The following is a 25,074-nucleotide window of genomic DNA, read 5'->3' on the forward strand; positions in this document are numbered from 1 at the left end:
AAAAAGATAAATTACTGCATGTACTGCATTGACCTCTGTTGTTTACGTCACTCTGTTTATTATTCAGAGCAATTAATCCATTCAGACTGGTTACGTATCTGTGTCATTTTAAGATTTATTTGGCTATTCAAAAATAGCAGATATACAAGCTCATAGCGCGGCACCGAGTGCCGCGCTATGAGCTTGTATATCTGCTATTTTTGAAAAATCGTAAAAAAATTATCGCAAATCCTTGAATATATATTTTATAAACTACATTTTTTACTCAAATCTTTGCTTCTGGGGGGGTCCCCGGAACAAAACTTTTTCATGTCAAGGACCCCCAAAATTTTATGTATTTGGCTCGCGGACCCCCATCTCAAAATGTTTTGTTCCAGGGACCCCCAGAAGCAAAGAATAGAGTTAAAATGTTCGCTTTAAACAATATATATTCAAAGATTTGCACACATTTTCACGATTTTTCAGAAATAGCAGATCTACAAGCTCGGTGCCGCGCTATGAGCTTGTAGATCTGCTATTTATCAAATAGCCAAAGAAATCTAAAAATGACACAGATGCGTTCCAGGTCTTAATGGGTTAATCTGAGGAGCTTCAGAGAATAGTGTGAAGAGTGAAGGATTATTTTTCTTTCCTTTTTTTGTTTTTTACTGGAACTGAGTGTGAGGACAGAGAAGATGGAGGAGAACACATGCAATATACTAACTGCTGATGCAAGCTCTCCATCACCATCCTTCAGCTACACCTGAGAGAGAGAGAGAGAGAGAGAGAGAGAGAGAGAGAGAGAGAGAGAGAGAGAGAGAGAGAGAGAGAGAGCCCCACTGGCAGCAGAGAGAGAGTTCAGCACACCTCACAGATTCCAATGAGTGAGAGACAGTGCATATATTTACTCGAATGCTAAGCACACACATTTCCCTCTTAACTCATTAAGACCTGCATGAGGCCGATTCTAAAAATGTCAGGGACCCCTCAAATTATATATTAGGTATTCGGCCGCGGACCCTCATCTCAAAATATTCTTCTTCTTCTAGGGACCCTCATGAAAGATGAGTTAAAAAAAAATCGCTTTAAAAAAAGATATATATTCAAAGATTTGCACAACATTTTTCAAAAATGGTACAGTAGATCTATGCTATGCCATTACAGGAAGCACTATGAGCTTGTAGAGCTGCTATTTTTGAATAGCCAAAGTATGAAACAATGGTTAAAATAACCACTTTAAAATAACAAAAGCTTTCCCGGTTTGAATGGGTTAAAGGGATATTTCAGCTTAACAAAGACATTTCCATGTTTTAGAGTGTGTGTGCCGCCTAAAAATGTTCAGAGAAGGGGCCCAGCAGTCAAAATAGAGGGGTTGGCATGCTGTATCTCTGTCCCCACAAAAAGTAGACCAATCCCAGCACTGCTCACGTCCGTGAGCTGTGCTGGGATTGGTCAACTTTTGTGGGGAGACGGCCTTATGTTGCCATGTGCATGCAACGAACCACACAGCTCAGCTGATTGCTCCTATATACCAGTCACAGCTCAGCAACGTTAGCACACAAAGGTCACGATAGGCATTGTTCATTATGCATATCACTGTAGCCCAATATAAAATGATGAAAATAAGCAATGCTCCCACTACAGTAATGAATTGACATTTGAACTCATTCACTAAAAATTAATTTTACGACTTTTTTTCCAAAGGCCCACACTGCCACGGACAGTTTTGACGATTATTTTGGGGTGTTTCCACTAGATGGCACTCTTCGCTAACACATGAGTGACAATTTCATCCCCAGATGCACGCAGAACCAGGAGAACACGTGATCCCAAGATGTACTGCTCCATTCACTTCCTGGTTAACGTATTTGGTTAATCGCCTGTATCTGGCCTCCTGTGTTTAACTATGTATTTTTGGGGAACGTCGCAAAGGGTCGAAATGACTTTTTTTTTCTTTCACGGAAGCACAGTGAAATCTCCCGTGATTACCAACAATCAGGGGATCGATCATACTGTAGAATAGATAAATATTCTGTGACTACTTGAAAAGGTAAGAAAATCGAAAAATCGCTGGCAGTGGCTGCACGCAGCCAGAAATAAGTCTGTCAGTTAAAGAGTTAATTTAATAATCCATCATGCTATTCCATACAACATGTTTTCGTCCGTCCGAAAATGTTAACAGTCTACTAGGACGACACAGCAGGTGGTCGGAGCGCAGTGGAATACAAACTAATTGAATTGCACTGGGAAGCCGCAGCGTTATTAGATTCTGTGTCTTGTTTTATACCATATCTTGCTGTGATGTCACTAACATGAGAAGGCGTCTGATCCACAGCTTGTATGTTTCGCTTACGGCAATGTTCTTTTTTGTATTATACGTCTCAACTGTTGTACGTTAAAGGCTGATAAAATGTCACAATGACGAATAGCATCTGGAATGCCTAAAACTGTACAATCACCCAGAGACGAGACGCCGGACGGACCTCCTCTGTGATTTAAACATATTGTTGAAAGGCGTTTTTTGTAGTTTAATAGAAATGCCATATAAAAGCATTCTACATGCACTCAGTGATGTAAAGTAACTAAGTACATTTACTTAAGTACTGTACTTAAGTACACTTTTGAGGATTTTTTTGTATTTCACTACAATCATTTGACAGCTTTAGTTACTAGTTACTTTGCAGATTTAGATTATCAAAACACACATTAACCACTTCAGCCCTATATATTTCGGCATTTGAAAATAGCCGATCTACAAGCTCACAATGCAACGCATTGTGAGCTTGTAGATCGGCTATTTTCAAAAGATTTTTTTTAATGCATTTTAAACTTGTGAAATGGGACATTCTGCACAATGAGTACTTTTACTTTTGGAATTCTAAGTACGTTTTGTACTTTTTCCACCAATGCACCATGCACTGACACCGACATATTAAGTAAATAAAGGTTAACACGGGTATCTTCTGCTAAGCAGTCATTTTGTATTCTATTTATTTGATAAACAGTTCAAAGTGTGATTCTCCATACCTGAATATTTCCCTTTTCTCTTCTAATCCTTTGTTCATTTGAAAAGCAGAGTTTTATAGTCATCACCACATCGATGCCCTTTTCTTTTCAACCCTCATCTAATACTAGTAACAATATTTGACGTGAAATTCCAGGCAGCGTTTTATTCAACACATTTTCCTCCCACACAAATGATACGGGACTGAGAGAAAAACAATCTGTCAAAAACTGACAGCTTAACGTTCAAGTTTCAACATTATTTGTTACATCCAATTATTTGTATAAGTATAAGAGAGTTTCCTTCACTCTGAAGCAACAACAAAACAATAAAATAACAATATAAGTGGCAGTATTTTTTTTTCTCCTAAAAATACAAAACAATAACTATTGCACATTGTAAGGTGCCTTTAAAAAAATTTTTTATACGTTTCTCCACTGAGTGAATTAAAGAAAGTTTCTTTCAGTGGTGTAAAGTAACTAAGTACATTTACTCAAGTACTGTACTTACATGTAAGTACAATTTTGAACTACTTTTAGTATTTCCAATCGTCTATACTTTTACTTCTACTCCACTACATCTCTGAGGCAAATATTGTACTTTTACTTCACTACAATTATTTGAAAACTTAGTTACTAGTTACTTTGCAGATATAAATTATTACATTATAAAACATACATTAACCACTTTAGCCCTATTTTACACCTAGGCTATTTGAAAATAGCCGATCTACAAGCTCACAACGCGTTGCATCGCGACACATTGTGAGCTTGTAAATCTGCTATTTTCAAACATTTTAGTACTTTTACTTTTGGTACTTTAAATACATTTTGATACCAATGCTTTCGTACTTTCACTCAAGTAAAATTTGTATTCCCGACTTTTACTTGTAACAATGTACTATTTGAGTACTTTTCCCACCACTGCTTCTATTAGCTGCATCTTTATTTACAAGGATTACAAATAAATAAACTAAAACCCATTTGGTTGTTGAATGAACCTCACCAACAAAAAATATATATAAAGTTGCCTTTTTAGCAAAAAAAAAACTGGAAAATGCTTAATAGGAGATCAGCCAATTTCTCCAAATTGAACCACGCACATGCAGGTGTGATCTCCACTGCTCAGCTTAATAACCTCATTTTAATTGGAACTACCAAATGATAAACATGAGGGTTATTCCTCTCGGCGCTCTGTCAAGGAAAGTTGTGGCTAGTGCATGTGTATCAATATTTATAGGAGAATTATAAAGTAAAAGTACTCGTTGTGCAGAATGTCCCATTTCACAAGTACAAAATGTATGAAGAATCTTTTGTACATAGCTGATCTACAAGCTTTACTTGTATGTTTAATGCGACGCATTGTGAGCTTGTCGATCGGCTATTTTAAAATGGCCGAAATATATATAGGGCTGACGTGGGTAATGTGTTTGTAATAATAATCAAAATCTACAAAGTAACGACTCAGAGTAACTAAAGTTTTCACATAATTGTAGTGGAGTAATAGTACAATATTTTACTCTGAGATGTAGTGGAGTAGAAGTAAAAGTATTGAAAATTGTACATACTAAAGCAAGTAAAACATACCTCAAAATTTTACTTAAGTACAGTACTTGAGTACATGTACTTAGTTACTTTACACACCACTGCCTGCTAGTGAGTCATAGAATTCAGAACTCGTAGAACTGCAAAGGGACACCTTATCTACAGCGAAAAAAATCTATAATAATAATAAAATAAATAATAAATAAAATGGATGGATGTTCCACATTCAGTGGTGTAAAGTAACTAGCAGATTAAAAACGTTTTTTAATCTGCTCTGAGGAAGGCAGAGGCCCAAACGTGTAAGCGTTCCCAATAAATGAGAATGTGTATCTGAGTCGGTCTTGCATCCTTTATTTTGCCGAGTGCCGCCACTTTTCCACAGTGTTATTTGATTAAAGTTATATTTATATCTGAGCACCTACTGCCTAAACAAAACAGACACCCAGAGGAAGTACTGTAGTTAAGTAAAAGTTTGAGCTACTTTTACTTTACCAGAGTATTTCTAATTGTCGATACTTTTACTTCTACTCCACTACATCTCAAGGGCAAATATTGTACTTTTACTCCACTACAATTATTTGAAAACTTTGTTACTAGTACTTACTTTGTATATATATATTACATTATAAAAAATGCATTAACCACTTTAGCCTTATTTTATACCTAGGCTATTTGAAAATAGCCGATCTACAAGCTCACAACGTGTCACATCGCGACGCGTTGTAAGCTTGTAGATCTGCTATTTTAAAACATTCTAGTACTTTTACTTTTGGTACTTAAAGTACATTTTGATACCAATACTTTTCTACTTTTACTCAAGTACATCTTGAATTCCGGACTTTTACTTGTAACAGAGTACTTCTACATTGCAGTATTGATACTTTTACTGAAGTAAAACATTTGAGTACTTTTCCCCCCACTAGTTGCTTTGTAGATTTGCCTTATAAGGTACTACGGCAAAACCACAGAAATGTGAGGCAAACCTAAGATGAACTTCAGAGCTCACTATAGAGATGTAAAAGCATAAAAGACCTCCTTAAAAGGACAGGTTTGCTCTTTCTAAGTTAGACCCCATACATGTATCAAGTGTTTGGTCAAATTATGATAAATACATGGGCATAATTCCATTGATCGGATCAGTGGTGCAGCGGCCATATAACTCAATATCAGGCTCCAATACAATCCTTCCGGTGCAATCATTTAAGCTGTCAAAAACCATGACAGATGTCCTCTTCAAAAAATAATAATGGGGAAACACAGTATGTTCTACCGGAAAGAACTGGTCACAAACCATGCTTCTTATCAAGGTTACAGTATATTGACTTTATGTTTGCTCGTCTGCCAGTGTGATGATCACTAGGTGACATCTGTCCTGGTCTCTCAGAGCCGTCTGGGAGAAATGCGGGGCCCTGTGCGAAGTCGCGTGCGCGCCCCCATCCTCGCGCGTGCGCGCCCCCCAGCCTCGCGCGCGAGCTTTTTTTGCGGTTTTGGGCGGATATTTTCGAGTTTTTGGTGGTTATTTGCGCTTAATAACTTATTTTAACTCTTAATAAATGTGATTCTGTTCACTACATTTTTTTTTTAAATTAATTTTTTTGCAGGGCTCCTCCAAGTGCGGGGCCCTGTGCGGCCGCAACGCTCGCACTACCCTTCCTGCGGCCCTGTCTTGCTGACTTTTGCACTCCAGGCTACAGCCAAAGAAGCAACAGTCCTGCTCTCCTGAAATGTCGGTAGTAAAGTGTACCAGTGGTATAAAATAATGTACTCAACTACTATACTTAAGTACAATGTTGAGTTGACTTTAATGGGGTACATCCAATTCTCAATACTTTTACTTCTACTCCATTAACCACTTCAGCCCTATATACATTTCGGCCATTTGAAAATAGCCGATCTACAAGCTCACAATGCGTCGCAATGTGACGCATTGTGAGCTTGTAGATCTGCTATTTTCAAAATATTTGCATACATTTTATACATTTGAAAACTTGTGAAATGGGACATTCTGAATAATGAGTACTTTCTACTTTTGGTACTTTAAGTACATTTTGATACCAATACTTTTGTACTTTTACTCAGGAAAATTCCGGAATTTTACTTGTAACAGAGTATTTTTTACATTGTAGTATTGAAACTTTTACTTAAGTAAAGAATGGGAGTACTTTTTCCACCACTGAACTTTACAAACAGTATGGGAAATTTGCAAAGATATTTCCTATTTTCATATTCTAAATCAATGTTGAATGCATGAAGATGCATGAGTATGTTGTGAGTAGGGGTGCAACAGTTCATAGAACTACCGATTCTAGACTTTCATTAGAAATAATTGATTTGGGGGGAGAAATGTGCTCTTTTCCCCCCTTCAAATGTCTATTTTTATATAGCAAAAATAGTAGATCTAAAAGCTCACAGTGTGTCACAATGCGACACATTGTGAGCTTGTCGATCGCTAATTTCTGTTATAAAAAAAATACTTCAAGTTGATTCGCTGATACATAAAATAAATAAATAATTAATTAAAAAATAATGGATGGAATCATCACTAAGACAAGGATCGATAGGTTCTCATACATTTTCATGTTGTGAACCCCCTAAATTGGTATTTCTTCAGTGTCTGGAAAAGGAGACAGGAGGAGGCCTGTCTACTGACATTTTGCCCCAGTCAGACTGTGTTTAAAGCCCAGTGAGAGGATGAAGCAGGGTAGAACATTCCACAGTACTAAGGCTATCGGCAAGGTTGAGCTTTTCACAACTAATTTATGTTGGAATCAATATTTTAAAATGGTCTGTGTTACAAAAAAGCCTATCCTTTTAACAGTAAAGGGGCAGAGCAGCGATGCGGTGGTATACACTCTCGTCGAGTTCTCATCCCAGTTAAGAGGATATATTTTTTGGAAGAAAATGTTGCACCAAACTGCCAGAAACAGGTAATATTCAGAACTGGGTGTTTTTGTGCCTAGTCATAAGGCAAACCATATTTTTTTTCTCAAGTAACCAAAGTAGTTGGCCACATGATTGTAGTCTGATTGGATTGATAATAAACTAGAGAAAGCACTCCTCGGAGCACAGGTCTCCGCCAGGTCAGGTAGGTTATTGTGGACCAACAATGTTCGGAATTCGCCAATCAGGATGGAATATGAGAAATCGGGCGGATCCATCTTGATCACTTGACTATAGAGATAATGTGTACCGATTTGCGTGATGTTTGGACAACATTTGTGGGAGTAATATAAAAAAGCAAGTTTTGAAAAAAATTGCCTCCTGGTGGCGCTATAATAGGGCAATGTTAAAAGGGTGGCATTTGTTACTCAACGTAGTGTGAATGTGCGTGCAAAGTTCCACCACAATCGGTTCATGATTTGCGCCATTTTGTTAAAAACGAGCCACTCCTACAAACTTTAGATGTCAATCTTAGCCAATCAGGATGGAATATGAAAAATCAAACAGATCCGACTTGATTACTATAGAGATCATGTGTACCGATTTGCGTGAAATTTCGATAAAGTCTGAAGGAGTAATATATATTTATTTTTTACATAAGTCGGCATCCTGGTGGCGCTATAAAAGGCAGATGTGAAAAATTCAGGGCAAATGTTTTTCCTTGGCCTCTAGGGAGTGCACATATAAAGTTTTACAGTGATCGGTGTAGTTATAGGTAAGAACACAAATTGGCCTGTTATAGCGCCACCACGAGGCTGAACATTTTGGCTGTGGCATTTCTTCCTCGGCCTAGTGAGAATGTGTGTGCAAAATTTCACGGAAATTGCATGCTGCGTTCATGCTTTGAGGCATTTACGGAGTACTCTTGCAAACTTTGGAAGCCAATCTTAGCCAATCAGGATAGAATATGAGAAATCTGAAAGACCCCTTTAGTTTAATGACTATAGAGATACTGTGTACCGATTAACTTGAGTATTTGAGAAAAAAATAATAATTGTTTTGCACAAATCGGCCTCCTGGTGGCACTATAACACGCCCATGTGAAAAATTGGCATCCAGGGTGTGTGTGTGCACAGTTTTGCTGCGATCAAGCCAACGGTGCCGGAGATTAGCTGCTCACAGACAGACGGATACACAGACGGGCGGGGACACACGGACGGACGGACGGACGGACGGACGGACGGACGGACAGACAGACAGGGTGCAAAAATTATTGTCTCCGCCAGGCCGAAAAGACAATTATATTAATATTTGTTTTATTATTGTACAGTATCTTTATGGCCTCCTGAACTAGATAGTCTGTGATCCCAGAAGATGGTTCTCTAGGATATCATATCACACTGCCTGAGCAGGAGTCACTGTGTTATATTGTCAGTGCATGGTGACAGAGAGGGTGACATCGTCATAGAAACTGTTAGCCCGCTAAGAGACAAACAATGAAACTTCAGAGCAGAGGTCAATACAGTATGTCAGTGAGAGAGAGAGACATCTGGAAGGTCATGCTGTTATAACCACTTAACCACACCAACCTCTAGTCTGAGAGAACCAGAGACATCTGTGACAACTGGACTTTCACCGCTTATTTCCGGCATCTATACACCAAATCTCTTCAACAAAAATGGCCGATCTACAAGCTCACAACACAGACGACCGAAGGCAGCACACTGTCGAGTGGGAAGTCAGTCGGAACAGCGCTTGTCCAGAAATGTCAAATAAACACACAAAGTCTGTCTGTCTCATATCGATGGCCAAAATGCAAAACCTCCTATGTGCAAATTTCATGATTTTCAGATTTCACTGTGGATGAGGACTATAGGCTATGCTGCACATGCTCAGTCTGTCTGCAAGATAGTCCCGCCCCTCATTTTGTCAGAAAAAGTCATTTGACTAAAACCTCCTATCTTGTTCAGTGCCAATTAGTGCTAAAATGTTGAAGCGCAAAACCTCTTATCTGCACCAGAACTATTTGAGCAGCAGACAGAGCTGAAACTTGGGAATTCTATGTTATGTAGACCGTCTAAATGTCTTTCAGTTTGTAGTCATCTATTATTTTCAAAATAAAAAAGTGTCTTCCCCCCTTACTAGTTAAGCATTTGTTAGTAACTCTGTCAAGTTAATTGCATTGCCTTGTTGATTGCTAATGATTAGTGTCAGGTGGTGACACTTTTATCCCACCAAGAGTGTGAGATGATAAAAAAAATGTAATGGTAATACTTGATACAGTACTGTAGAATGTCTTGATCTCAAAATGAGCATAAAAAAGCATTATTTAACAAAAATAATGTTTGTTTGTAAGCCTAACTATTTCTAGGTAAAAACCTCCTATGTGCATCTATGTAGATAGGAGGTCATTTTTAGGTATAGATAGGAGGTTTTGGCATTGAACATTTTGAACTTGTGGTTAGAGGTTGTCATTGCTGCTTAAATGTGAACGTCATTGTCGTGATTTTTTATTAATTGCAGATCAAAATCACACGTGAACACTGTGGCAGACAACAACCCTGTGAAAATACTGTGGTGTGTCGGTTGGGGGGTATGAGGGTAAGGGGGTGGGATGGGGTTTGGAGTTATAGGGTGTGGGAGGTGTGGGTGGTGGTTGGGGGGGTATGGGGTGGGGGGTGCATGAGGGTTTGGGTGGGTGGAGTTTGGGGGTTGTGGTGTGCTGGTTGGGGGCATGGGGACCGGGGGTTCTGGGAGTGGGGGTAATGGGTTGGGTGGGATTTGGGGGTATGAGGGCATGGGGTGGGATGGGGTTTTGAGTTATGGGGGCTGTGAGGTGTGGGCTGGCAGTTGGGGGGTATGGGGTTTGTGGGAGTGGGGGAGTATTGCAGGTGGTGGAGTTGGGGGGTAGAGGGTATGGGGGGGATTATGTTGAGGGGGGCATAGGCCAGTTAGGCCGGATCATACAGGATAGGGTCTTTGTGATGCGAAAGTGTTATAGCCAACACCAACTCAGGACTCCTGAAGTGGGATGGGGTTTTGAGTTAGGGAGGTGGAGAGGTGTGGGCTGGCAGTTGGGGGGGGGGGGGTTGTGGGAGTGGAGGAGTATTGCAGGTGGTGGAGTTGGGGGGTAGAGGGTATGGGGGGGATTATGTTGAGGGGGGCATAGGCCAGTTAGGCCGGATCATACAGGATAGGGTCTTTGTGATGCGAAAGTGTGGTCTAGCCAACACCAACTCAGGACTCCTGAAGTGGGATGGGGTTTTGAGTTAGGGAGGTGGAGAGGTGTGGGCTGGCAGTTGGGGGGTGGGGGTTGTGGGAGTGGGGGAGTATTGCAGGTGGTGGAGTTGGGGGGGTAGAGGGTATGGGGGGGATTATGTTGAGGGGAGCATAGGCCAGTTAGGCCGGATCATACAGGATAGGGTCTTTGTGATGCGAAAGTGTGGTCTATCCAACACCAATTCAGGACTCCTGAAGTGGGATGGGGTTTTGAGTTAGGGAGGTGGAGAGGTGTGGGCTGGCAGTTGGGGGGGGGGGGGGGTGTTGTGGGAGTGGGGGAGTATTGCAGTAGGTGGAATTGGGGGGTATAGGGTATGGGGGGGATTATGTTGAGGGGGGCATGGGTCAGTTAGGCCGGATCATTTAGAATAGGGTCTTTGCAATGCGATGTGTGAGTGTGGTCTAGCCAACACCAACTTGGGACTCCTGAATCGCTGCCCTCCACACTCTCCTATCTAGCATCAGGGTCTTGAGCTCTACAGTATTGTTGGCTAAGCTGTTATGCCGAAGTGCATCTACGTAGGTGGTGCACTTCTTGTCTCTCCTGGCTTTGCCCTGGGTTGGCTCTCATAGTGTTAGTTTGCTTGCCACTAGTTATGGGTCCCTGATGCAGTGCCCTGCCTCATCCTTCTCTCTCTGACTTTGTCTGTGACCCATGGTAGGTTCCTGTAGAGGACCACATTTCTGATGTGGTCCGTCCATGTGACTCCTAGTGCCATTCATAGCATTCTTGTGTAGACTCCATCCAAGGCCCTTTCCTGTTGTGCTGTGACGGTCCATGTCTCAGCCCCATACAGCAGTACTGACTCCACTGTAGCTATACGAACAGCCGCCTCTTGAGGTCTTCTCCCATGTCTGATTTCCACACTCTCCTCATCCCATGCAAGGCATTCCAGTCAAGTGCCCCCCGGACCTTCAGGTCCTGTTCCATTGAAGCAGTCCGGCCCAGGTTATTAGAAGTCCTGGACTGCCTCGAGTAGCTTGTCTCCATCATCTGAACCATCTTCTCAGGAACTCCATAGGCCCGGAGAATGTTGATCAGATTCCCCCGGTGGATGGTGCCAAAAGCCTTTTGGAAGTCATGAAGGTGATCACCACTGAAAGATTCCGCTCCTTACTCCTTCCAGTATCCTCCTCAGCACCAGTATCTGCCCGAGTTTCTCATTACAGGGTCTAATATGGGTCTAAGACGGTTGAGGATCTTCTTGTTAGCCGTCTTGGCAACTTGTGAGCGCAGGCTAATGCCTTGGTGAGTTCGCCTGACTTTGGTACTGATCGATGATCATTTTGCTCCACAGCTTCGGCAGCTTGCTAGACGTGTGTGCTTGATAAAATCCAACACCACCTCGTCTATGGGCACATACATCAGAACCTCTGCTGTCACTCCATCTTCCCCGCAGCTCCTGCCTCACTTGATAGTAGCCTTGGCCCTCTGGTACTCATCCATGGTGAACCGTCTGGTTTGGGAAGGTCATGGAAGACAGGAGCATCGGATCATCCTCTTCTTCGGTTGAAGGAGGATTTCCTAGGAGTGTTTTGAAGTGCTGGTACCATGTTTCAACTCGTTCCTCTGCGCTTTCTCCCCAGATCTGGGAAGTCTGAGAAGAGCTTCTGCCAGAAATGTCATTGATGAGCTTCCAGCTCTTTCCATGTTTCTGGTTAACATGCACCTCTTTAATGTCCCTGATCTTTTGGGTCAGCTCCCGTTGTTCCAGTTGCATACACTTGATATAGCTCCTCCTTCCTCCGCTTATATTCCTCCCTCAGACCCTCTCCTTTTTGGTCAGCGACAAAGTCCCTGTGTGCTGCTCTCATCTCCTCCCTGGCTGTGGTGATTCTAGGGTCAAGGCATCCGTATTTCCTCCTTGCTTATAGGCTCTTTAAGGCATTCAATGATCTTACATACTATTCCACTATCCACACCGGACACAAGGTTGGTGATCCAGTTGTATGAGTTAGGGGAGTTGGAGGGAATGAGGGTTTGGGTGGGTGGGGTTTGGGGGGTGTGTTGTGCTGGTTGGGGGGAATGGGGGTTGTGGGAGTGGGGGGGTATTTCAGGTGGTGGAGTTCAGGGTATAGGGGGGATTATGTCGAGGGGTGCCTGGGCCAGTTGTTTTGTAGTCCACCTATTTGTTGTTGTTTTTGGAAAAAAGCGTATACAGTCTACTAACCATTTCATCCATTGAAAATGCGCTAGCGTATACCCACGACCACGCGCATCTCGTGCAGGGAATGATTATTGTATACCTCAGAAAACAAACCTAGACCACACCACTGATGCAACTGTTTACAGCTGTAAATCTATGTATTTACAGCCTGTACTATTTATCATTATTTAGTTATGCAATCACTTAACATCACAGTGCAAAAGCTCCTATCTGCAGAATTATCCAGGAAAAGTGGGGAAAAACCTCCTATCTGCATTTGCAATATGAGATCAGTGTAATTAACATATAATATTGTAATATAATCCAGAAATCCAGAAACGGTGAATTATGTGATGGGTATCATAAAAAAATAGCATTGTGCAAAAAAGATACAACATTTTGTAGTTTTCTTTTTCATTTTCCCAACAATGTTAATTTTTCAGGTTTTGCGTTTTGGCCATCGATATGGAGATCTCTGACGTCATCAGGACGCCATAGTAAACAGATGCTAGGTTCATTGTTTACCTGGTATCCTATTTGTTTCAGTGTACATAGCAGTATATTGTTTAGACCGATGCTAGATTCTTTAGTTTACCTGTGATCCTAGTTTACTGAGGCACTAAACTGTCTCTCTGCATTTGATGTGATGTGATTATACCTTGTTTACCTTGTAAAACACTCTGGATAAGAGCATCTGCTAAATGCCTAAATTGCACATTTTAAATGTGTAAATTGTATAGTACTGACGCCATAGAGTGACCTCCAAGTACTGTGATAATGGGTCCTGCAATAAGCACTCTGACGATGCATGGGTATTGCAAAATCGGAGGGGCGTGCGTTCCCAACGGGCATCGGCCTCCTGGTGTCAGTTAACCCATTCAATCCGGGGAAGCATACTGTGTCATTTAGATTTATTTGTTTGTTTATTTGTTCAAAAATAGCAGATCTACAAGCTCATAGAGCGGCACTAGGTGGCGCGCTATGAGCTTGTAGATCTGCAAATCTTTGAATATGTTTTAAAGCTAATTTGTTTTACTCCAATCTGTGCTTCTGGGGGTCCCCTGGAACAACATATTTTGAGATGGGGGGGGTCCGCGGCCAAATACATATCATTGTGGGGGTCCTTGACATGGAAAAGTTGGAGCACCACTGATATAGCAACATACTGTTAGGATTTAGGAAACGTATTTTATAGATATGTATTTGGCCGCGGACCCCCATCTCAAAATATTTTGTTCCAGGGAGCAAAGATTTGAGTTACAAATGTTCGCTTTAAAAAAAGAGATATATTCAAGGTTTTGCACTAATTTTTCACGATTTTCCCCCAAAAAATGCAGATATACAAGCTTGTGAGCTTGTATATCTGCTATTTTTGAATAGCCCAAAGACATCTTAAAATGACACAGTTTGTGCCCCCGGATTGAATGGGTTAAAAGGCAGTGATAGGTCTTATGAGTTTCAGGAGAACCAAGATATGTGAGGCACTTCAGAATGATAGCAAGGAAGAGGACGAGGATGGCATGTGTAATGTCAGGTGGAATCGGACATCTTTGAAAGCGTGGCGAGATAGCGTGCAAATTGGAGGGGAGAGCAAGGACAGCCGAGATGATGGTGCACTTTGATAAGTGCTGATGATGTGTGAGGTGGAACCAACGCTACAAAGGGTTCATCAAGAAATCCGATAAAAAGCCCAGATGATCTAAAGCCTGAAGAGGCATAATAGAGAGGTAATAAATAGAGCTACAGTATATAGGCTTTCAAAAAAAAAGGAACTCCGGCAAATTTATAGCCAGTTAGTGTGCTGCTGGGCGCTCATGGACACAGACAGATCAGATTAAAGATAAAAAGAAATGTATAATATTCATTGAAACACGGATCACATTTCCAAGTTGGTGATGATAAAGCCCTTTTATTAAAAATCTAACGTTGTGTCTTTTATTTAGGAGGTGTCGAAAAAATGTATCACTGTTCAGACTCATCAACTGCTGTGACTCATCAGAATTTTGGGTTGCATTAACCACTTAATCCCCATACATTGTTGAGCGGAGTAGTTCAGGACTCTATGCTAGCTCATTATGTACTTTGCTATGCACCATGCAGAGCCCCACTCTTAGAAGCAGTGGTGGAAAGTGATTGATTGATGTATTGATTGATTCATTTAATTTACTTATTTGGAGATGCAAGAAAAGACCCAACAGTACTTCCCAAAAAAACGTCAACACAACACACGAGGATAACCCCCCCCCCGCACACACACACACACACACACACACACACACACACACACACACACACACACACACACACACACACACACACACACACACACACACACACACACACACACACACACACACACACTCACACAGTAGGCTATGTGTGTAAGTACTGTACTTATTTTACTTGAGTATTTCCATTTTTCAATACTTTGTACTTCTACTCCACTACATCTGAGAGACAAATATTGTACTTTTTAGCTCATATAAAACAAAATGAACCAATTAAGCCCCATTTTATCCTTAGGCTATTTAGGCGATGTGACGTGTACGTGAGCTTGCAGATCAGCAATTTTTTGAAAGATTTACACTCATTTTGAAAAGAAATTGAGTACCTTTTCCACCACTGCATAATTCATTGGCCGTCATGTTGACAGACCCAAATAACATATGTATTCAGACTGAACTATTGAATAACAGTGTAAGGCTTACACTTTAAGTGGTAATTAAAGACAAAGTGACTGCAGCCTACAGCAATGAATGAACTGATCAGTTTACATGAAAGAAAATGAAAAGGTATATGAAAATGACACTTCTCGTGCTCGTTTTAAATTAATATAGCATAATTCTATTCAGTGGAAACTTTATACTTGCCTTAATCAGACTGTTGAAAGGTCCATTTCAGAGAAAAGAAGTGATATGAACCCTTACTAATGATGATTTATAAGCTACTTAACGCTGCACTATGTAACTTTCCTCTTCTAGCCCGGATTTGAACCCGGTTTCCTGCGCAAGTGCTGACATTTTTACCATTGAGCTGATAATAGAGCCTGCCTGCTTGCTCAGGGGATAAATTGAATCTCGACCTTCAGGTCAAAATTCGTGTCAGATAGGTGAGACATGACCTTTGACATTATCACTTTATTATTATTATTTTTTTGCACCAACATGTGGATACCAGAGTTAACCCATTAAGACCCGAGGCTGATTCTACAATGTCTTCTAAATCCTAACCGTTTTCTGAAAAGCTTATGTTGCTATATCAGTGGTTCTCAAAAATGTTCATGTCAAGGACCCCCAGAATTAACACATTGATTGCCAAGATATTAAACATAGTTTTCTATCCCCGTGCCGGCGTATAATTACCTAAATCCGATGATATTTGAAACGCTGTGGAACCGACATTGTGTAAAAAAAACACACGAAAAAAAGTTTCCTGTGAGTTGACGGAAGGATCTGTGTATCCATGGGAACGACAAGTTTCCAACCGCGATCCGCCATTTTTGGAGCTTTGGTCCGCTGAAAACGGGGGGTTTTCAATGGAGAAAAAAAAACTGAGTTACCGCTGTTTTTCTGAAAATCCCATCATTGGGGCGGGTGGAAGTGACGTTTTTTGGAATGATGTCACATCCACATTTTTGGGCGGTGAAAGTGAGGTTTGGATATTTGTACAACAAATCCTGCGCTGTGATTGGCCGGTGGCCTGCATTTGTACAACAACATTTGTACAACAAACCCTGCACCGTGATTGGCCAATCACAGTCTATTCAGGACTGTGATTGGCCAGTGTCACATGACACATGTGCATAGCCCTATATAAGAAACCATAACTTTAAAAAAAACATAAAATTGTTTTTTTTCTTCTCTGAGAGACGATCGATCATTCCAAAGCTGTGTTAGGTCGCCCCTTGTGGAATTTTCCCCCAAAAATGAAAGAACGCATATATGCGATCTAGGCAATCAATGTGTTAAATGTATTTGGCCGCCGACCCCATCTCAAAAAAAAATATGGAGTTAAAATGTTTGCTTATATACTGTATAGATATTCAAAGATTTGCACACGTTTTCACAATTTTTGAATAGCCAACTATAATGTGCCATACATATAGCTCATAATCTAAATGAACACAGATGCTTTCCTGGTTTTAATTGGTAATATCTTCATGATCCTAACAATGGTCACTTCCACTGGATAAGCTAAAACAAACAACCAGTCGTCACAAGTATGTTCTAAAACACATGAAATAGCTACAGTATACCCTTTGGAGTGTTCTCTCGGTGTCGTTATAAAGTGTTAAAGATTAATCCTATGAATTCCTGGACGTCATGCCCCGGTTGCGGGATAAGATGACACGGCTGTCTGGCTGAAAGTCACCTTCCAGACGGTCCTGGTGTCTGCGTTGTCACAGCGAGTTTGACGGGGCTTCAGGTGACAGCGAGGCTGTCTTAGGAGGAAGCAATGCCCGCCCTGTCTTGAAGATAAGTGGCTTTACAGTCACGGTGACAGTGATCTGAGCTCACCGGGCTTTAGAGCTAAAGGTTTGCTGATCTTTTAGCCCATCTAGACCTGGAACGCATCTGCGTCACTTTTTTGATTTGAGCAAAAAAAAAAAAGCATTATTTTTAAACTTGGCTATTCAAAAATAGCAGATATACAAGCTCATAGCGCGGCACTGAGTGCCGCGCTATGACCTTGTAGTTCTGCTATTTTTGAGAAATCGTGAAAAATTTGTGCAAATCTTGGAATATATATTGTTTTAAAGCGAACATTTTTAACTAAAATCTTTGCTTCTGGGGGGTCCTTGGAACAACATATTTTGAGATGGGGGTCGGCGGCCAAATACATATAATTTTGGGGGTCCTTGACATGAAAAAGTTTGAAAACCACTGATATAGAAACATATGGGTTTTTTTTCAGAATACTGTTGGGATTTAGAAACCATTTGTAGAATCGGCTTCAGGTCTTGATGGGTTAACCCCTGTGATGAAACCCACGGTTTCCTAATACTGGAGCCTCCGTTGACTTTAGCTGTGGTGCAGAATCCATGGTCCATCCATGGCTGATACTGCATCACTAAGTTGTTTACAGCCTGATTTTGTACGTATAGGAATTTGGGTAAATTCCCACGTTATGAGTCTGATTCATCAATATTTTTTTGTCTGTGAATTTTGACGGAGGTCCGCTCTTTCTCACCAAAGCGTGCGTATGTCATTAGAATGCCTTATTCTTCATGCCGAATAAATTACAATAGTGCCAAACCTCAAATTAAATATGTATGTGCCCAACATTTGTCAACATATATGTCAAACGATCTATTAATTGTATCCGTCAGATTTTTTCACATTCCAGCCTGATTGGCCAATTTCGAACATTGCTGGCCCACACTAACCTACCTAACCTGGCGGAGACCTGTGGTCGGAGGAGCACTTTTTCTAGTTATATTTATTTTCAGTTAACGCATTTCATGCCATCTCCAATGTCGCACTATCAATTTATAATATTGACCACACATGAAAGCAGTCTTTTTTTTTTTTCATCCCACGATTTTGTAACCCATTCTTTACGCAGTGCCAGTGCCAATGCCCAAGCTTGTAATCCTGGGCACTACTCTCCCTCTGTTAGCCTGGGGAGAGCCCCGAACTGAGCTCATGCTTCCTTCAATGCATGAGGAGTGAGCAGGCCGCTCCTTAGATCAACTGACAGGGGGGGGGGGGGGGGGGGGGTTCCCCGGTAGGACATAGCGTGTGGAAGGAACACGTTTTTCCAACCAGTTCCTTTCCCCTCCATCAGGCGCCCCGGCTGACCAGGAGGAGGCAGTATAGAGACCAGGAATACTGCATGTTTTTGTCCTATATGGGACAGGGGGAGAACATGCAAACTCCACACAGAAAAAAGGCCCTTTCGCCAACCATAAACTCAGTCTTACCATGGGCGAGGATACGGTATGGATGAAATCTAGCTGTACAAAAACAGCTATAGAGGTTAAACCACAGTGTGAAAGCATCTTTGACACGACTCGGTTGTATATTTGTATTGTGTCCATGGTGTGAAACGCACCTTCTTCAATCAGCCGCTACTGTAGTGCTGAAAGCCTCTAAACAACCAATCTCTGCTGACCTTCACACCAGAGGAAAAAAAAGAAGAGCGACAATGGACAAAGTGACAGGATTACGTTGTTAAGCCATTCAATCCGGGAACGCATCTGTGTCATTTCATACTTTTTTCAAAAATAGAAGATCTACAAGCTCATAGCGCGGCACCGAGTGCCGCGCTACGAGCTTGTAGATCTGCTATTTTTGAAAAATATTGAACATTTTATGCAAATCTTTAAATACACATATTTTTTTAAAACAACTTCTGGGAGTCCCTGGAACCGGCGGCCAAAAACATATAATTTTGGGAAAACGTTTGAGAACCTCTGATATAGCAACATTTAGAAGACATTTGTAAAGATTTGCACAAACGTTCATGGTTTCTTTTCAATGAACGTTTCAATAGCGCTATGAGCCGGATTGAACGGGTTAATCTGTGAAATGGAGTTTTTGAAGATGTCACCTTCAACACAATAATGCCATGCATTACTTAGAATTCGCCCCGTTATCTGTACTTCACCGAGTAAAACGGGGACAACTTGTCAAAACATGTCATGACAGCACAGCATGCAGTGGTGAACAAAGTACTCAACTGCAGTATACTGGAGTTAAAGTATAGATACTCTCCTCCTGGTCAAATATTACTCCACTACAAGTGAAAGTTGCTCAGTCAAATTTGTACTGGAAGTACTTTGCTTTTAGAAAAAAATACTTACAGGAGTAGTTCACCCCAAAAAAGTACTTATTTTCTATCACTTTACACACACCATGAAGCCTTGAATTCATGGATTTATAGAAAATAAGTATTTGTTTAAGTATTCAAAAGTACAAATTACAAAGCACATTTTCTTATCAATATCAATGCATTTCTGTATTGAAATTAAACATTTTCCAAAAGCGTTCAGAAATGTTGCCTGACATTTTTCAAAAATATCGATAATAGTGAAAATAGCCGATCTACAAGCTCACAAAGCGTTGTATCACAACACGTAAGATCTATTTTCTATTCCATTCTACTCTATTCTAATGTCCAGTACATAATTGGCTGGCTGGACTCCAAACCTGTCAGCATGCAATATAAATGAGCACAGCCGGTAAGCAGTTTTAGAGTGTGTTCTCACTGCAGCCTGTTATGAAGAAAAACTAATTCTCATTGGTTTACCAGCAGAAGAATTACAAACCCAGTCTGCATAACACCATGCTGGATGTGTTCCTATAGAGTTACAAACCCAGTCTGCATAACACTATGCTGGATGTGTTCCTATAGAATTGAAAACCCAGGGAAATTATCCTCACATGTAACTAGAGTAATGGAGCAGTTGATTGCATGTTGATAAACAGATGGTAGAATAGCTCAACTGCAGGATGATGCACCATATATATAATGTTACCACGGTACTGCCTTTTTGCGATGCAAGAGTTCGGACCACCTCGCGACGAGCTCCTCGATCAACAAGATCGATCAACAGATGATCAACAAGTCGATTGTCCCAAGTGATCCTGTTGTAGCCTGGTAAACCCTCCCTCCGGAAATCTCATTTCTATTTGATTCCAGGAGTGAGTCTGGCCTGATCGCTCATTCTGCAATATTGGCTGTGGGCTGGAGTTGGGCGGGAGTAATACCGTTGACTGACAACCCCTTCAGCCAATGATAATTTTTCCCCTTCAGCCAATCAGCAGTTCACCAGTCTAATGTGACGCAACGGGACTTTTGAGACGGCCATGCCCAAAATGGGTTGCCTTATTCGGATACATGGGTGTCACTGCCCGCCCCTACCGGTTCTCATTTTTTTTTTTTTTAAATAGGCTTTGTCATGATTAATTGACCACATATATGAAGTTACTACTAAAGTTACTTTACTAACTAAATTCTATCCAAACGATATCTTATAAGTAAATTCCGTGCCTCAAAATAGAAGTTAGAGAGCTTTTTGAAGTAAAAAAATAGCGGAGAATATAGCGGACAAGAAAAAGATGGCTGCCGTTCGTGTTTTGGGCTCACTCGAACTCGCCACCTGATTGGCCAACTGTCGCTGTCAATCACAGAACGATGTGCGACGACGCTGATAGGCTCGGTTAGTTGGTAATTCCACTAGAAACCCCCACAATGGGCTATCAGGCCAGACTCACTCCTGGAATCAAATAGAAATGAGATTTCCGGAGGGAGGGTTTACCAGGCTAATCCTGTTGATCTTGCAGGTCTATTTTCACCAGCATGTGAAAGCAAGTTTTTCGTCGCTGCACTAGTCATGACTTTTTTCCTCTTTGGCTGTCCTTTAAGCCAATGGGGTCTCCACAAAGCCTTCCCAATCGCATACTCTGAACGGGTGCAAGAGCGCTGACTGAGTGACTGAGGCCCTGTTTAGACGACAATGGTCTCTAGAGAAAACGGCTGAATAAAATATCAGATGTGCGTTCCGTTTAGACGGCAACAGCGTTATCGGCTCCGCCTCGCGTCTCCATGTAAACGGGCAACACGGGGGAATCCGCAAAACGTGTTTTTTCATGGCTCACGTCCCGTATGCTACTACATTGGTGCAGAGCCGTAGAACCACGCTGCATTGGTGAATGTAAACAAACAGCTGTGACGTGAAGTAGAACGGAAGTGGTTTCTACGCAGGCGTGACTGGTGACTTTGCCGTTTTCTCTAGAGACCCTTGTCGTCTAAACGTGGCCTCAATCTCCCCTTGCCGGCGCCTCTGACTCCTGGATCGCTGCCCTCCACCCACTCTCTCCTATATCCAGCATCAGGGAGGATCGAGCTCTGCAGTGTTGTTATAGCCCCGTGTACCTTGGGTTGGCTCCCACGGTGTCACGGTTTGATCGCCATCAGTTCCGGGGTTCCAAGTATACAGATCCCATGGGGGGGGGGGGGGGGGGGGGGGGGGGGTCAACGAAGTATAAGGGTGTAAGTGTAAAAGGGGTCACCCACACACCAAGCACTATAACTACTGCATAACTATATGGTTTCAAAGTCAAGTGGATGGCAGAGTCCACACACCACAACTCTAACGCCCCCACAGTGGTGTGAGCCAAATACAGCACTTAGATAGATATCGTTGCTGTCGGCCAGGAACCTCTTATCTCCATGAGTCAACTTTATTGTGTTTTTTTTTGTAGATGAATCCCCTACTTGATCATACAACGGTGTCACACAAAAGTATCAAAAGTAGCAGTACAAATGTTCGCTTTAAAAATATATATATTCAGAGATTTGCAAAAATGTTCATGATCTTTCAAAAAATAGCAGATCTGAAAGCTCATAGCGTGGCACTCGGTGCCGCGCTATGAGCTTGTATATCTGCTATTTTTGAAAAGCCAAAGTATACAATAAATGGTTCAAATCTAAATTGACAGATGCTTTCCCCGTCTTAATGGGTTAAAAGATATGAGAAACATATTTTTTTCGCAGGACAGTGGTGGTGGACGTTTGGGAGAGGGAGAGGGAGGGAGGGAGAGAGGGAGAGAGGGATAGAGAGAGAGAGAGAGAGAGAGAGAGAGAGAGAGAGAGAGAGAGAGAGAGAGAGAGAGAGAGAGAGAGAGGAGTGTGCTGACAGCGTCCTCAAATGGGATGCTAATATATTCTGGGTGCTCCGCTCATTAGTAACCTCCTACTCTGACAGAGGTGTTGGGGTGGCTGCCATTCACCCCCCCGACTAATTATCCAAAGTGTGCACTGAATAAACCCCACAGTCTCTTCCTCGGAGACAGGCTAACACTGAGAAAATAACACTTTAAGCTCAATGCTCTCTGCTCTGTAACAAAAGAAAATAATAATGCTTTATTTTTTTCCTCCAGTGAATCATTTTCTCTCTGAATAATATCGTAGACATTATTTTTTAAACCGCCGGACCTTCAGGGAGATAATGCTCAACATTACGTTATTAAGTGGGTGGTAATCTTTTTTATTTCATTTTTGTTTTATTTTATTTCTTGTTCCTGTTCAGTCATGTTTAAGTTTGCAAAAGTATTAACTGGTTTGAATTGGAGAATTGGTGATCAGTGTTGTGGAACAAGGTACATTGGACTGTTAACCCATTAAAACCAGGAAAAGCATCTGTTATTTTAGATTTTAACCACTTTAACCATTATGTACTTTGGATATTCAAAAATACCAGATCTAAAAGCTCATAGCACGGCACCGAGTGCCGCCCCATGAGCTTGTAGATCTGCTTTTTTTTTAATCATGAACATTTTTGGCGAATCTTTGGATATATATATATATATATATTTTAAGCAAACATTTGTAACTCAAATCTTTGCTTCTGGGGGTCCCTGGAACAACTTATTTGAGGGTCCACGGATGGGGGTCCGCGGCCAAATACATTTTGGGTGGTCCTTGAAATGAAAAAGTTTGAGAACCACTGATATAGAACCATAGGTTTTTTTTCAAAAATACTGTTAAGATTTAGAAGACTTGTAGAACTTGTAGAGTGAGCCTCAGTTCATGATTTTTCAAAAAAATAGCAGATCTACAAGCTCATAGCGCGGCACGCAAGTGACGCGCTATGAGCTTGTAGATCTGCTATTTTTGAACAGCCAAAGTATAAAATAATGGCTGTATAGCTAAAATCTTAAAATGACACAGATGTTTTCCCGGATCGAATGGGTTAAAATAGATCTACTCGGGCTTGTTGCAGGATTAGTCTGGTCCTCTTTATCTCTGGGTAACAGATCTTCCTGTGAATAATGCCTTGGGGAAGGATCATACAACGGGCACGGAGCCCGTTAGAGAGTGGACCTGTGGCTGGACTGCAACTATGCCAGTCAGTCGTTGCCAGTGAAGCTCGTACAAAACAAAATGTCCTCATTGGCCAAATTGAGACAATCCACATTCTCATTGTGAGGGGGAAGACAGCAGCAGATGGTAATGAACATTGGCTGGCCGTGTTACATACAGTGCATGTCTACCAGGCTTGATATTAAACAGTGTGAGCAATATTTTTGGTTGATGATTTAATCAGTTCCACACCATGTATTCTGGTGTATTGTGCACTTTTGGAGTACAACAATCTACCAGATTTACTCTGAGATACAGACCACAAGCCCTTGTGGATTTGTATAAATAGTTGTATTTTTAGTGCTGTTTTTATATGGCTGCTATCTTGGATAGTTCTCTCTTGTAAAAGAGATTTCTGATCTCAGTGAATCTTCCTGGTAAAGGAAAACTAAAATTGAAAAACAAATACATTTGAAAAACAAATAATTTTGAAAAACAACATACTTTTGAAAAACAAATACTTTTGAAAAACTAATACATTTGAAAATCAAATACTTTTGAACAACAAATGCATTTGAACAACAAATACTTTTGAAAAACAAATACATTTGAAAAACATCAGAAGAGTGGCTGATGCTGGCCAATAGGCCTACTCCATATCAATCGCAAAACATCCCATGGCCTCTCTGCAGTTTATAAATAGCACAACCACTCAGTGGAAGATGCTGTTAACCAGTGACTCACGATGTCCTGTACAATCTGGACTCTCCAACACTTATGCCAAGATCCTGTTTGTGGATGTCAGTGGGGGTGCAACCGTTAATCGAACAATCAGACGCGAATCACTACACCTTTATATTACGAAGTATAAAATAAGTGGTTAATCAGACTTAGTCAATAAATTGTCGATTCATTGATATGTACATTATTCTTTCTTCATATACCTTATTATATAACGTTGTTGTGGAAACCTCATGTGTTGAGGCCAAGCACAGTGAAGGCAGAGTTCAGCACCCCGGAGAGCGCCACTGCCTCCCATCGATGATGAGGCCAAGGCAGTGGCGCTGTCCGAGGTGCTGAACTCTGCCTTCACTGTGCTTGCTGGCCCTGTGTGAACTCTCACCTGATCGAGGGTATTGAGGCGAGACTCCACCACACGCACGCACGCATGCACGCATGCACGCATGCACGCCAGTGGTGTAAAGTAACTAAGTACATTTACTCAAGTGCTGTACTTAAGTACAATTTTGAGGTACTTTTACTTTATTGGAGTATTTCCAATTGTCTATACTTTTACTTCTACTCCACTACATCTCAGAGGCAAATGTTGTACTTTTACTGCACTACAATTATTTGAAAACTTTAGTTACTAGTTACTTTGCAGATATAAATTACTACATTATAAAACATACATTAACCACTTTAGCCCTGT

The sequence above is a fragment of the Gymnoscopelus braueri genome (genome assembly GCF_963280865.1).
Source record: "Gymnoscopelus braueri genome assembly, chromosome: 22".
In the NCBI taxonomy this organism is placed as follows: Eukaryota; Metazoa; Chordata; class Actinopteri; order Myctophiformes; family Myctophidae; genus Gymnoscopelus; species Gymnoscopelus braueri.